The sequence below is a fragment of the Andrographis paniculata genome, unplaced genomic scaffold (genome assembly GCF_009805555.1).
Source record: "Andrographis paniculata isolate CXL003 unplaced genomic scaffold, ASM980555v1 Contig64END, whole genome shotgun sequence".
Lineage (NCBI taxonomy): Eukaryota > Viridiplantae > Streptophyta > Magnoliopsida > Lamiales > Acanthaceae > Andrographis > Andrographis paniculata.
Window position 1 is genome coordinate 3,159,110 of NW_026137600.1, and position 10,774 is coordinate 3,169,883.

Sequence of the window (10,774 nt, forward strand, 5' to 3'; positions counted from 1 at the left end):
TTATACAACTATTTCAATTAAAAAATTTTACTATTCAAATCTCAACTCAAAATTCAAATTCCAAACAAATACACCCTTAGTGTTAAATTATTTTTTCAATGAAAAGTTATATTACTTTTTATGTAAAAATATAAAAATAAATATTTACTGTATATATAGTCATAATGTATAATTATTGATGTTATTTTAATTTTTGTTATTTTTTAATAAAATTATTTTATATCAAAAATATATTTTAAAATTTAATAAAAATTGCCCCCTTCTAAATATATTCTGGTTCCACCCGTGTTATTATTATTCTATTCTAAAAGAGAGTGTGGTAAGTAAATTATTGTTGAGTTATATTTTATTCCAACGAAATATACCTTATTTATCGGCAATAATACACATAATTAGTCATCAAATTTAATGATACATCATAATCAAATTAATACATGTAAGATTATACATGGCATTCTACATGTTTCCAATATGACCCCTAATACATAAGTCATAATAAAAACCCACCTATAAGGAAAAAAATAAAAAAAAAAAAATGTATGATTTTCCATGTTTGTTCACAAATTAAATTGGGAAACAGCCTGGAGACGCCCTAGTTTCAAGGACAATCCATAATATAATTTAGGCAAAAAGAAAACAACATCATTATGCAACATGCATACGTACATAATTAATTCAACTTGCTTATATATATTGTGATTTATATGTAAAAAGGTATTGAGGTTGGTAAAGGTCCTAAAGGATCTTCCCCAAAGCTGCGGACGGTAAGTAAGTTAAGGCTGCCATCCCTTATTACGTTGCTTTACCAAAACCACACATTAATTAGGCCCAACCCTACATGATTACTAATTTTAATATTCCACTTTAATGGTATTTTATTAGTCAACTTTATTCCGCTAGATGCTGCTTAAATAATACTTCTTTCGTCGAAAATAAATTGTCGACGTTATTGTATATACGAGAATTCATATAAAATATAATTAATAAATAATTAAAAAGTATATTAGTAAAAATAATTATAAATTAAGATTAATATAACTAATAAATAATTTCAGTAAAATTAAGATAATTAGAAATTATAAAATTTAAAATGTGATTAAAATGTATAATTATGTTTTCAAAAAAGAAAATGACAGATTATGTAGGATGAACGAAAATGAAAAATATACATTTATGCGGAACGGATGGAATATTATCTCATTTTCATATCCATTTGTTTTTTGCGTGTCAAACTTTGAATATTAATTTTATATTCATACATAATACAAATTAAGAAAAAATATAAGAATACCTCTATTAGCGCTAATGGTATTTATATTAAATATTATATAAATATAAAAATATTTTTAATGTTAGTACAATAACACAAAAAGTAAATGAATATTTTATTAAATGACAAAAAGTAAATGAATATTTTATTAAGGGACAACCCAGTAAGTTTTTAAATTTAATTTAGCAGATTAACAATCTTGTTTCGTTACAATTGATCTAGTTGTAAGTACAATTAACTCTATGATAAATTAATTATATTAAACAATCCTTTAACCTAAGCATTGAGAGACCAGACGACACAAATTAATCAATTATGTCGAGTGGTAAATGCAATTTTTGTAATTACATAAATCAATGCACATACTAGTTTAGGGTGAGTTGGGGGAATTTGAGTTTGGGTTTGGTTTTTATTTGAATTTTGGGATGAGTTTGAATTTTGTTGTTTTTTTTGTGTTTAGATTTGACTGGGGTTTGGCGAGTTTTGATATGTATTGATTTGATGGACAATGAATAAAATAATATAAATGTGTATTAAATTTAATTGATAAAATTTATATTGTATGATTTGATTATGAATTTATATTATATCAAACATATATATATTTAAATTTTTATTTATTCTTATTATATAAAATTTTATTTTCTACAAAATAATATATATATATATATATTTACCCTATAATTACTATAAATATTAAATAAATATAATTTTTGAAACAAAAAAATATATTAAGAAAAAACAAAAAAAAAAAAAAAAAGAAAATGCAGCTTTGCTGCTATTTGCAGCAAATGTGTGCTTGGGATTTTTCCCCAAACCAGGGAAACAGACCCTCAATTTCCTTTGACAAACATAATATATATATATATATATATTGAACAGCATGTACGAAAAAGTAATCGTTCGTTAGAAACTGAAAACATGCATGCAGCAATTATTGATCTTATCTTCGTGACAAACATTGTTGTCTTCCAATGTAATAATTGTGAACTGAATTTATGTTTAAGAAAGAAAGGTAATGCATAAGATCCTGTAAAGCTGAGGGTGTATTTGTTTTGGTATTGATTTTACTATTGATTCTTTTGTTCCGCCAAAACTCCACCAAATTAATCACTTATTTTTTATTGATAATTTTGCATTAAAATTCAATTTTTATATTCAAAATATCATATCAAAGATATTTATATTGTATAAAGTAACTATTTTAATTAATCATTTTACTATTAATAACTAAAATCGAAAACCAAAATCTCAAAAAGAAACACACCCTGATCACTTCGTAGATAAATTTTTCATCTCTCAAATATTGGTGATATTTTCTTGTTGCTTTTAGAAAACTTGCTACGTTATACTTCCTTCCGTCCCACTTAATTTGTCCATTATTTTTATTTACGTCAGTCCCACATAATTTGTCATTTTTTTTGTTTTGGAAATATAATTATTCACTTTAATGATATTTTGAAATTCATAATTTATAAAAAAAATTATTTTAATTAAACTATTTAGTTATCTTAATCTATAATTATTTTTATAAAGTCATAATTGTTTTTACTAATGCACATTTTAATTATTTATTAAGTACATAATACCTAAAACTCTGTTCGTAAGCTAAACGGGATAATTTAGCCGAGAGTATAACGTGTTATCATGCCATGTTGTTGTTCACTCTTAGCAGACTATTTTGAACAACCATCAAACAACAATATATTATCAATGAAAATTGGACTTCTAGACAACCGGCGTGATTTGGGCCAATCAAAATACTACAATTTTGAATTCTTCGGCTGCCTCAAGAAAGCTTGTGGTCTTCATGACCTCGTATATAATGAATCAGATGTGCATAGCTAGAAGGATGAGACTATGATCGAAATAAAATAGTTGTTAAGGAAAATTAACATAAAAAACTCGAAACAAAACTGGAGTTAAAGGATGGAAATATCAAAATGAACACAAACAAACTAAAAGGTAAAAATTGAAAAGAAAAAGCAACAAGAAGTCTAATAAATTAAAGATAAGCATAAGCAAGGAAAGCAAGAACATAGAAGAAATCAACTATATTCATAGATACTTGATACTTTATAGCTAATACCTCTATGTCAGTGTTCATATCAGATACAGACATTCACGTCACTGTCAGTTTGGTGTGTAGGTGGCTCATCGCCTACAATATTGCAAGAAAGTCTTAAAATAATTAGAAATGTCACTATTTTGGATTGTAAAACTTCATGATTGGGACCATAATAGAAAACCATTTTATTCGAGTATTTTTTTAACCGAAAGCGACAAAAATTAAACACTTGATGTTATGGCATGAAAAGCACAAACGAGGCTATGACATACATGTATTTGAAACCCCATTCAACTATAAAATATCAAAGCAAAAAAGACGAACATTACCGGATTGTGTGGTCCTTTCCCGCGATAGCTAAATTCGTGACAAAATTGTGTAATATAGGGCTTTCTTTCTGTATTTCGTTACCTCACGGAGAGTGCCACGACAGTGAATGACGGTAGTGAACGGTGGTAGTGAACAGAAGTGGAGATGGACGGAAGGAATTAAAGTTCTTGGAGAATTTGGGAAATAAAATGAGAAAGGGTTAAGGGTTATTTTGTGGTCGAAATGGATGGATGGATAGATCACGGGAGGAGTGTTTGTGGTAAATTTATTGTTTATTGAAATTTAGTTCAATCGGGTCAAATATTTTAAACAAACTTATTTTTTATTTTTTTGCTTTTTTCTCTTAAAAATTCCAGCACGTCCCTTGCCACCGACGAACCACGTCATCTAACATGTCAACATCGGTGGGGTACATGTCTGCACACGTGACCAACACATGACATTTTCCGGCGTTGGATGACATAAATAAGGAAGGCAAAAGAGATATTGTCCTACCTTAAGAAACTGAAAAATACATGTCTAAAAATGATAAATAACCAAATCAGAGCTCCGATCTCCCCCCGTATAACCAAATCACACTGCTTGTTCCGTTACCCATCTTTCCGGCGATTCTCGATCGACACCGCCCCCACCGCTAAACCAGCCGGCACCCGAAATTTCATAGCGAATAGCGGCGCATGGCTATCTTACGCACGTGACAAAGTTTCACCGTCGGACGCCTAGGCGGCGCGTGACGGCGTGTGCGGCGGCAGCTGCCAGAGCTTTTTCCGGCGTCTTGCTTGAAATTTGATTTTGTCTCTCATGGTATAATTTTTTTTCCCGTTTGAGCACTATTTTGTGATCGTCTGTTCTTTTGAGTTTCAGATCCGATTCAACTAAACCCAAAACAATTAATTTTCTAATACATTTTTCTTAATTACCGTGCCAAAATTTTTTTGGCATAATAGGATGGGATGGAGGGAGTAAATGTTATTACATATGTTGTCTAAAAACCTAAAATAATTAAAAATCCTACTACCATCTTTTTTTTTTCTCTTATAGAAGAATTATTATATATGTTGTCCAAAAACCGAAAATATAAAAATAATGACAAAAATCTCGATATGATTTTATGGTAAAGTTCTTATTGTACGAATTTTTTGTTGCGAGTTCGATTCCCCCATTCCTCTACAAATAAAAACCATAGACCGGCCGGGACTAGCCCGTTTCTAATCTAAAAACTTAAAATAATCCAAATCCTATTATTATTCCTGCAGTATTGATAAAGACTAAAGATGGTCATGACTGTGCTGATCCATTGTACCCAAGTTCACAACATCATCAAACTACTCTCATTCCAGCTCACCAAATTTGTTACAAGTGTTAATTTGTCATGGTGTTGCAGTGCTGCGTGGTCCTTCATTTTAATTTGTTACATTTGTCTAACAACTTATTCCAGTGGTCCTTAGCTTGCTAATAAATCTCAGTTGGAGATTGTAGATGCCCATGACGTTTTTGATATATACAAAATAATTTCTTCTCTCAATTCTCTCTTCTGCAACTTTCTGTTGTGTGTTTGTCTTTGTTTTGTGATTATGAAGATTGCACAATTCTATTTGTTTCTTCATGGTATCAGAGTATGGTAATGATTCATTGTTTTTCATAGATTCCAACAACGAATCAACAACTGAATACCACCAACAACAAACATTTCAGCCATCTGAAGCCACCATCCAAGCTGCAGCAAGACTAGCAGCTCATTCTTTCTTTGTTGCTCAATCAAGCCTTCCAAAAGCTCTACAATTATCTAGTGGTGATCAACCAAATATAGCTCTATCCTCAGTTCCTCTTAATGGCACCAACTACTTTACATGGTCACACCAGGTCCTCAATGCTCTCATTGCAAAAGGGAAAAGTAGATTCGTTATTGGGAAAACTCCAAAGCCACACAAAACTGATCCAGTACATGAAGCTTGGGTGAAGGTTGATGCCTTAGTCCGGACCTGGATTATCAACTCGATCAGTCCAGATATACAAGGTGCATTTATATTTGTATCCACATCTCAGGCTCTTTGGGAAACTCTCAAAGAGAATTATGAACAATCAAATGGAAGCTTGATCTTCCAACTACGAAGATCAATATCATCCCTCAAGCAAGGAAGTGATACCATAGCCACATATGCCACTCATCTGCAAGAGCTTTGGCAAGAACTTCTCACGGTGGACACTCCGGTGGAGTGCTCCTGTGGTACATGCACCTGTGGGACTCACAGAAAATTGACGAGCAAAATGGATCGTGACATGGTCATTCAATTTTTGACTGGATTGAATGACAATTATGAAAGTGCTAGTGGTCAAATTTTGATAATGGACCCCTTACCCAACATGAGAAAAGCATACTTAATGGTTGTGCAATATGAGAAACAAAAAGAAATTTATATAGCTACAGAATACAATGCCTTGGCTATTCCCAACCACTTTCAGGCTTCCAAATCCTTAGCTGAAAGAAAGAAGATGCAGCAAGAGAAAAGGAATATGATATGCGAATTCTTCAAGAAAAAGGGGCATAGAAGGGATACATGTTTTTCCTTACATGGTGTACCTTCTTGGTTCAAGGAATTGAAGGAAAAGAAAGCTACCACAACCGACAACCTATTGACTGATCAGAAGGAGAAAAATAGAGTTGGAGCTAGTAAGTTTGTGAATCAGACTTCATCTATTCCTGATTTTGCAGCGCTAATCAAAGCTGAACTTCAGAAGATAATGCAACAAAATATAGGTGACATCATAACCAGACAAAATAGGTCAAACATCGAATACTCAAGTAATTTTTCTTTTGTGAATAATGTGAGTATTGATGACACGTCTTGGTTAATAGACAGTGGAGCATCATGCTATATATGCAAAAATGCCAACATGTTTACCTCCTGGAAATCTCTCATCTAAAACCCAAGAATATACCTTCATAATGGCTCTCACCTAATAGATGAGTTTGAAGTAGTTGTTACCATAGCTTCTGCAATTACTCTCCCTTGTGTATACTTAATCCCACATTTCACCTTCAACCTATTGTCTGTAAGCAATCTCCTAAAACACACTAACTATACTCTTGTGTTTTCTAAAGATAAATGTTTTGTACAGGACCAGAGATCTAGAATCACTTTGGCCACTGGATATCAAATGCAAAACCTCTACATCATTCCTGGCTCTTCTCATTATGTTGCTGCTGTTGTAGAAGATTGTGCTCTCTGGTACTTTCGACTTGGCCACATCTCTGCCAACAGATTGAAACATCTACCATTTGTTTCCGATTGTGATATCAAGCCATGTGATACTTGCCACAAGGCTAAACAGCCTAAACACTCATTCAATTAAAGTGAATTTTGTGCCGACTCTTATGCCGCTTCTGTTTTTGAGTTGATTCACATGGACACTTGGGGTCCTTATCAAACACCTACTATAAATGGTTGCCATTATTTTCTGACTATTGTTGACGATCATTCTAGAGCTATATGGATTTACCTTTTGCACAATAAATAAAATGTTCATCAAATCATTGAAACATTCATCCTGTATGTTCAAACTCATTCCAAAAGTCCAATAAAAATCATCAGAGCCGACAATGGATCTGAATTCTTGAATTCTAAATGCAAAGCCTTGTATGCCAAACATGGCATTGTCCACCAACACTCATGCCCTCACACACCCCAACAGAATGGGATAGTAAAGATCAAACACAAGCATCTTTTACAAGTAACTCGATCTTTGCACTTTTATGCCTCCTTTCCCATCAAATTTTGGGGTGGTGCCCTTCTTCATGCCACTTACATCTTATACCAAGCTCCTTTGTGATTTAAATTGGAAAACTCCTTATGAGCATTTGTACAAAACCAATCCTACCTATGATCACCTTAAAGTGTTTGGTTGTCTATGCTATGTTGCAAATACAACTTTTAATCTGCACAAATTGTCACATCATGCTCTGAGGTGCATTTTCCTTGGATATTTAGCTGGCTAAAAGGGGTTCAAGGTTTATGATCTTGACTCTCATTGAAGCTTTGTCACTAGGCCTGTCACCTTTTATGAAAACATATTGTCCTTTACCTCTATTTCAACCTTTAATTCCTCTCCCTCTCTTCCTAATCTTCCCTCTCAAACCAGTGTGATTGATCCCATACTTGAGAAGACTCTCTTATATGTTCCTCTCATTCAACTTGAGACTAAAAGTGCTTCCACAAATTCTTATCCATCATCTGATCCAATACCCTCACATACCAGCCCTGATCATATATCACCTATCAGTCCCATTACTGATACAAACTCCCCTTCTACATCCAACTCTTTAGATCAACACCGAGAATCACCCTTCATTTTACCTCCAAGAGAGCGCAAACAGCCGTTCTGGCTCAAGGACTATGTTTGCAACACCAACCACCCTCCACCAAACCTTTCCAATCTGCATGTATTGCATGTTTCTTCTTATGTTCATGATCAAGAACCAACCTCTTACTCCAAAGCTCTTCTAGACAAAGCCTTAATTGAAACAATGAACAATGAATTGAAGGCTTTGGAGCTTAATCACACATGGGAGCTGTCCACACTCCCTGCAAGTATCAAACCTATATCAAGTAAATGGATTTTCAGAAATAAAAAGAAAGGTTGATGGCAGTGTTGAAAGGTATAAGGCACATTTGGTTGCTAAAGGATACTTGAAAATTTATGGTCAAGACTACACAGATTCTTTTGCTCCTGTTGCAAAGGTTATCACGGTCAGAACCATGCTTGCAATGGCCTCACACAGATCCTGGAGAGTTGACCAATTGGACATCAATAATGCTTTTCTTCATGGCCATTTGGATGAAGTTATTTATATTAATCCTCCACAGGGATATAAAGTTCCACCTAGACATGTATGCAGGCTCAAGAAAGAAATTTATGGGCTCAAACAAGCTCCCAGAGAATTCACATCAAAGTTGTTGAGCTATGGTTTCTTACAATCAAATTATGATCATTGCTTGTATGTTTTGGCTCAAGATCAGAAGATGACCTTCTTGCTAGTTTATGTTGACGACATACTTGTGACAGGAAATGAAGCATCAATCATTGAAGATGTGAAAAGGTTCCTACACCACGAATTTACAATCAAGGACTTGGGATATGCAAATCTGTTTTTGGGATGGAGATACAACAATGTGCAGAGGGATTGCCTATATCTCAACACCGTTTTGTGGAGGATATTCTTACAGTCAAATATGGTAAACACTACCTCAGTTGACACTTCTTATGTTGTGGGAAGTAAGTTGCAAAAACACAAGGGAACACCTTTGGCGAAGCTTGGTGTGTACAGGAGATTGTTTGGGAAATTGCTTTATCATACCATTTCTAGGCCTGATATCTGCTATTTTGTTCAGCAGCTAAGTCAGTTTACGGATTCTCCTACAAATCTTCATTGGAGGGCTCTTCAACGTGTCCTGAAATATCTAAGAGGAACTACTCATCTGCAACTCTGGTTTCGTAAATCAGAAAATCCAACTGTTCAGGCTTATTGTGATGCAGATTAGGGATGTTGTTTGGACTCAAGAAAATCTCTCTTAGGATTTTGCTTATTTTTTGGTCCCTGCTTAATATCATGGAAAACAAAGAAGCAAGTGACAATTGCTAAATCATCAACAGAAGCTGAATATCGAGCCATTGCTTCCATAGCCTCAGAGGTATTACGGGTTACTTATCTCCTTCAAGGCTTTAAGATAGCAACTGAATTTCCTGTCACAATTCATTGTGACAACAAATCAGCTATCCATATGGTTGAAAATCCAGTTCATCATGAGCGTACGAAGCATATTGATATTAATTGTCACTTTATACGTGATCATTTTGCCAAAGGAAATATCAGATTAGTTTATGTGCCATCCCATCTTCAAATTGGAGATGTGTTTACCAAAGGATTACAAGTCTCTAGTCTTAAGAATATGATTTTCAAGCTCAACATGAGTTACTCTTGCCATGTCAAGTTTGAGGATGGGGTGATAAAGAGTAAAGATGAAGATGCCAAGAAGTGAAGAATGATGGTCATGACTATGCTAATCCAGTGTACCCAAGTTCACAGCATCATCAAACTGCTCTCATTCCAGCTCACCAAGTTTGTTACAAGTCTGTTAATTTGTTATGGTGTTGTAGTGTTGTGTGGTCCTTCATTTTAATTTATTATATTGTCTAACAACTTATTCCAGCGGTCCTTAGCTTGCTTATAAATCTCAGTTGGAGATTGTAGATGCCCATGACGTTTTTTATATATACAAAATAATTCTTCTCTCAATTCTCTGTTCTGCAAATTTCTGTTGTGTGTTTGTGTTTGTTCTGTGATTGTGAAGACTGCACAATTCTATTTATTTCTTCAAATATATCAAAAGAAAATATATGATTAAAAGAATAAAAAAATCGTAGTTCAAATGGTTAAACTATTTTATTCATATTATAGAGATTTAGGGTGGACACAATTCATAATATGGATAATTGGACTGACATCCCTATTTTTACAAATTCTTTTGAGTTCAGTCCCTAGTTATTATTTGTTTGAGTTTAGTCCCTCTTTTTTCATTCTTCTTTATCCCCAATCCCCTATCCATTCAATTCTCTCCTAATCTTTCTAAATTGTTGTTAAGACTCGTGCAAAATCAAAGCTATCACTCCGGCTGCCAATTACCCGAAATCTTCAAATCGATTGAGAGCAGTCCGATTGCCTAGTGTCTGTGCTTATGAAAATCTATTTGTCCTTGCCTATCTCTCTATTTCAATCTTCACTCCCAAAATCGAATTTTTTTTTTTGCAAAAAATTGGGAGTGAAATTCGCCTAAAATCTTGTGATTGCAAAATCGTCACCTTCGTGTACATCTGATCATGCTCGGTGGCTGTCGACGGCTATGGAATTCACGAAATTCATTTACCCTAATTTGCTTGAACCGCCATGAAAGAGGGAAGTGGTTTCAACCTCCGAACAACACCGTAAAGGCAAGTCAGAAACATAACAGAGGTAGAATCGCACGATGAACAGAGAAGCGAGAGAACATTTGGTTTGAGATAGAGATTTAGAATGAATGTAAGTGTAGGAGCTGTCTTCGGGAATGCCA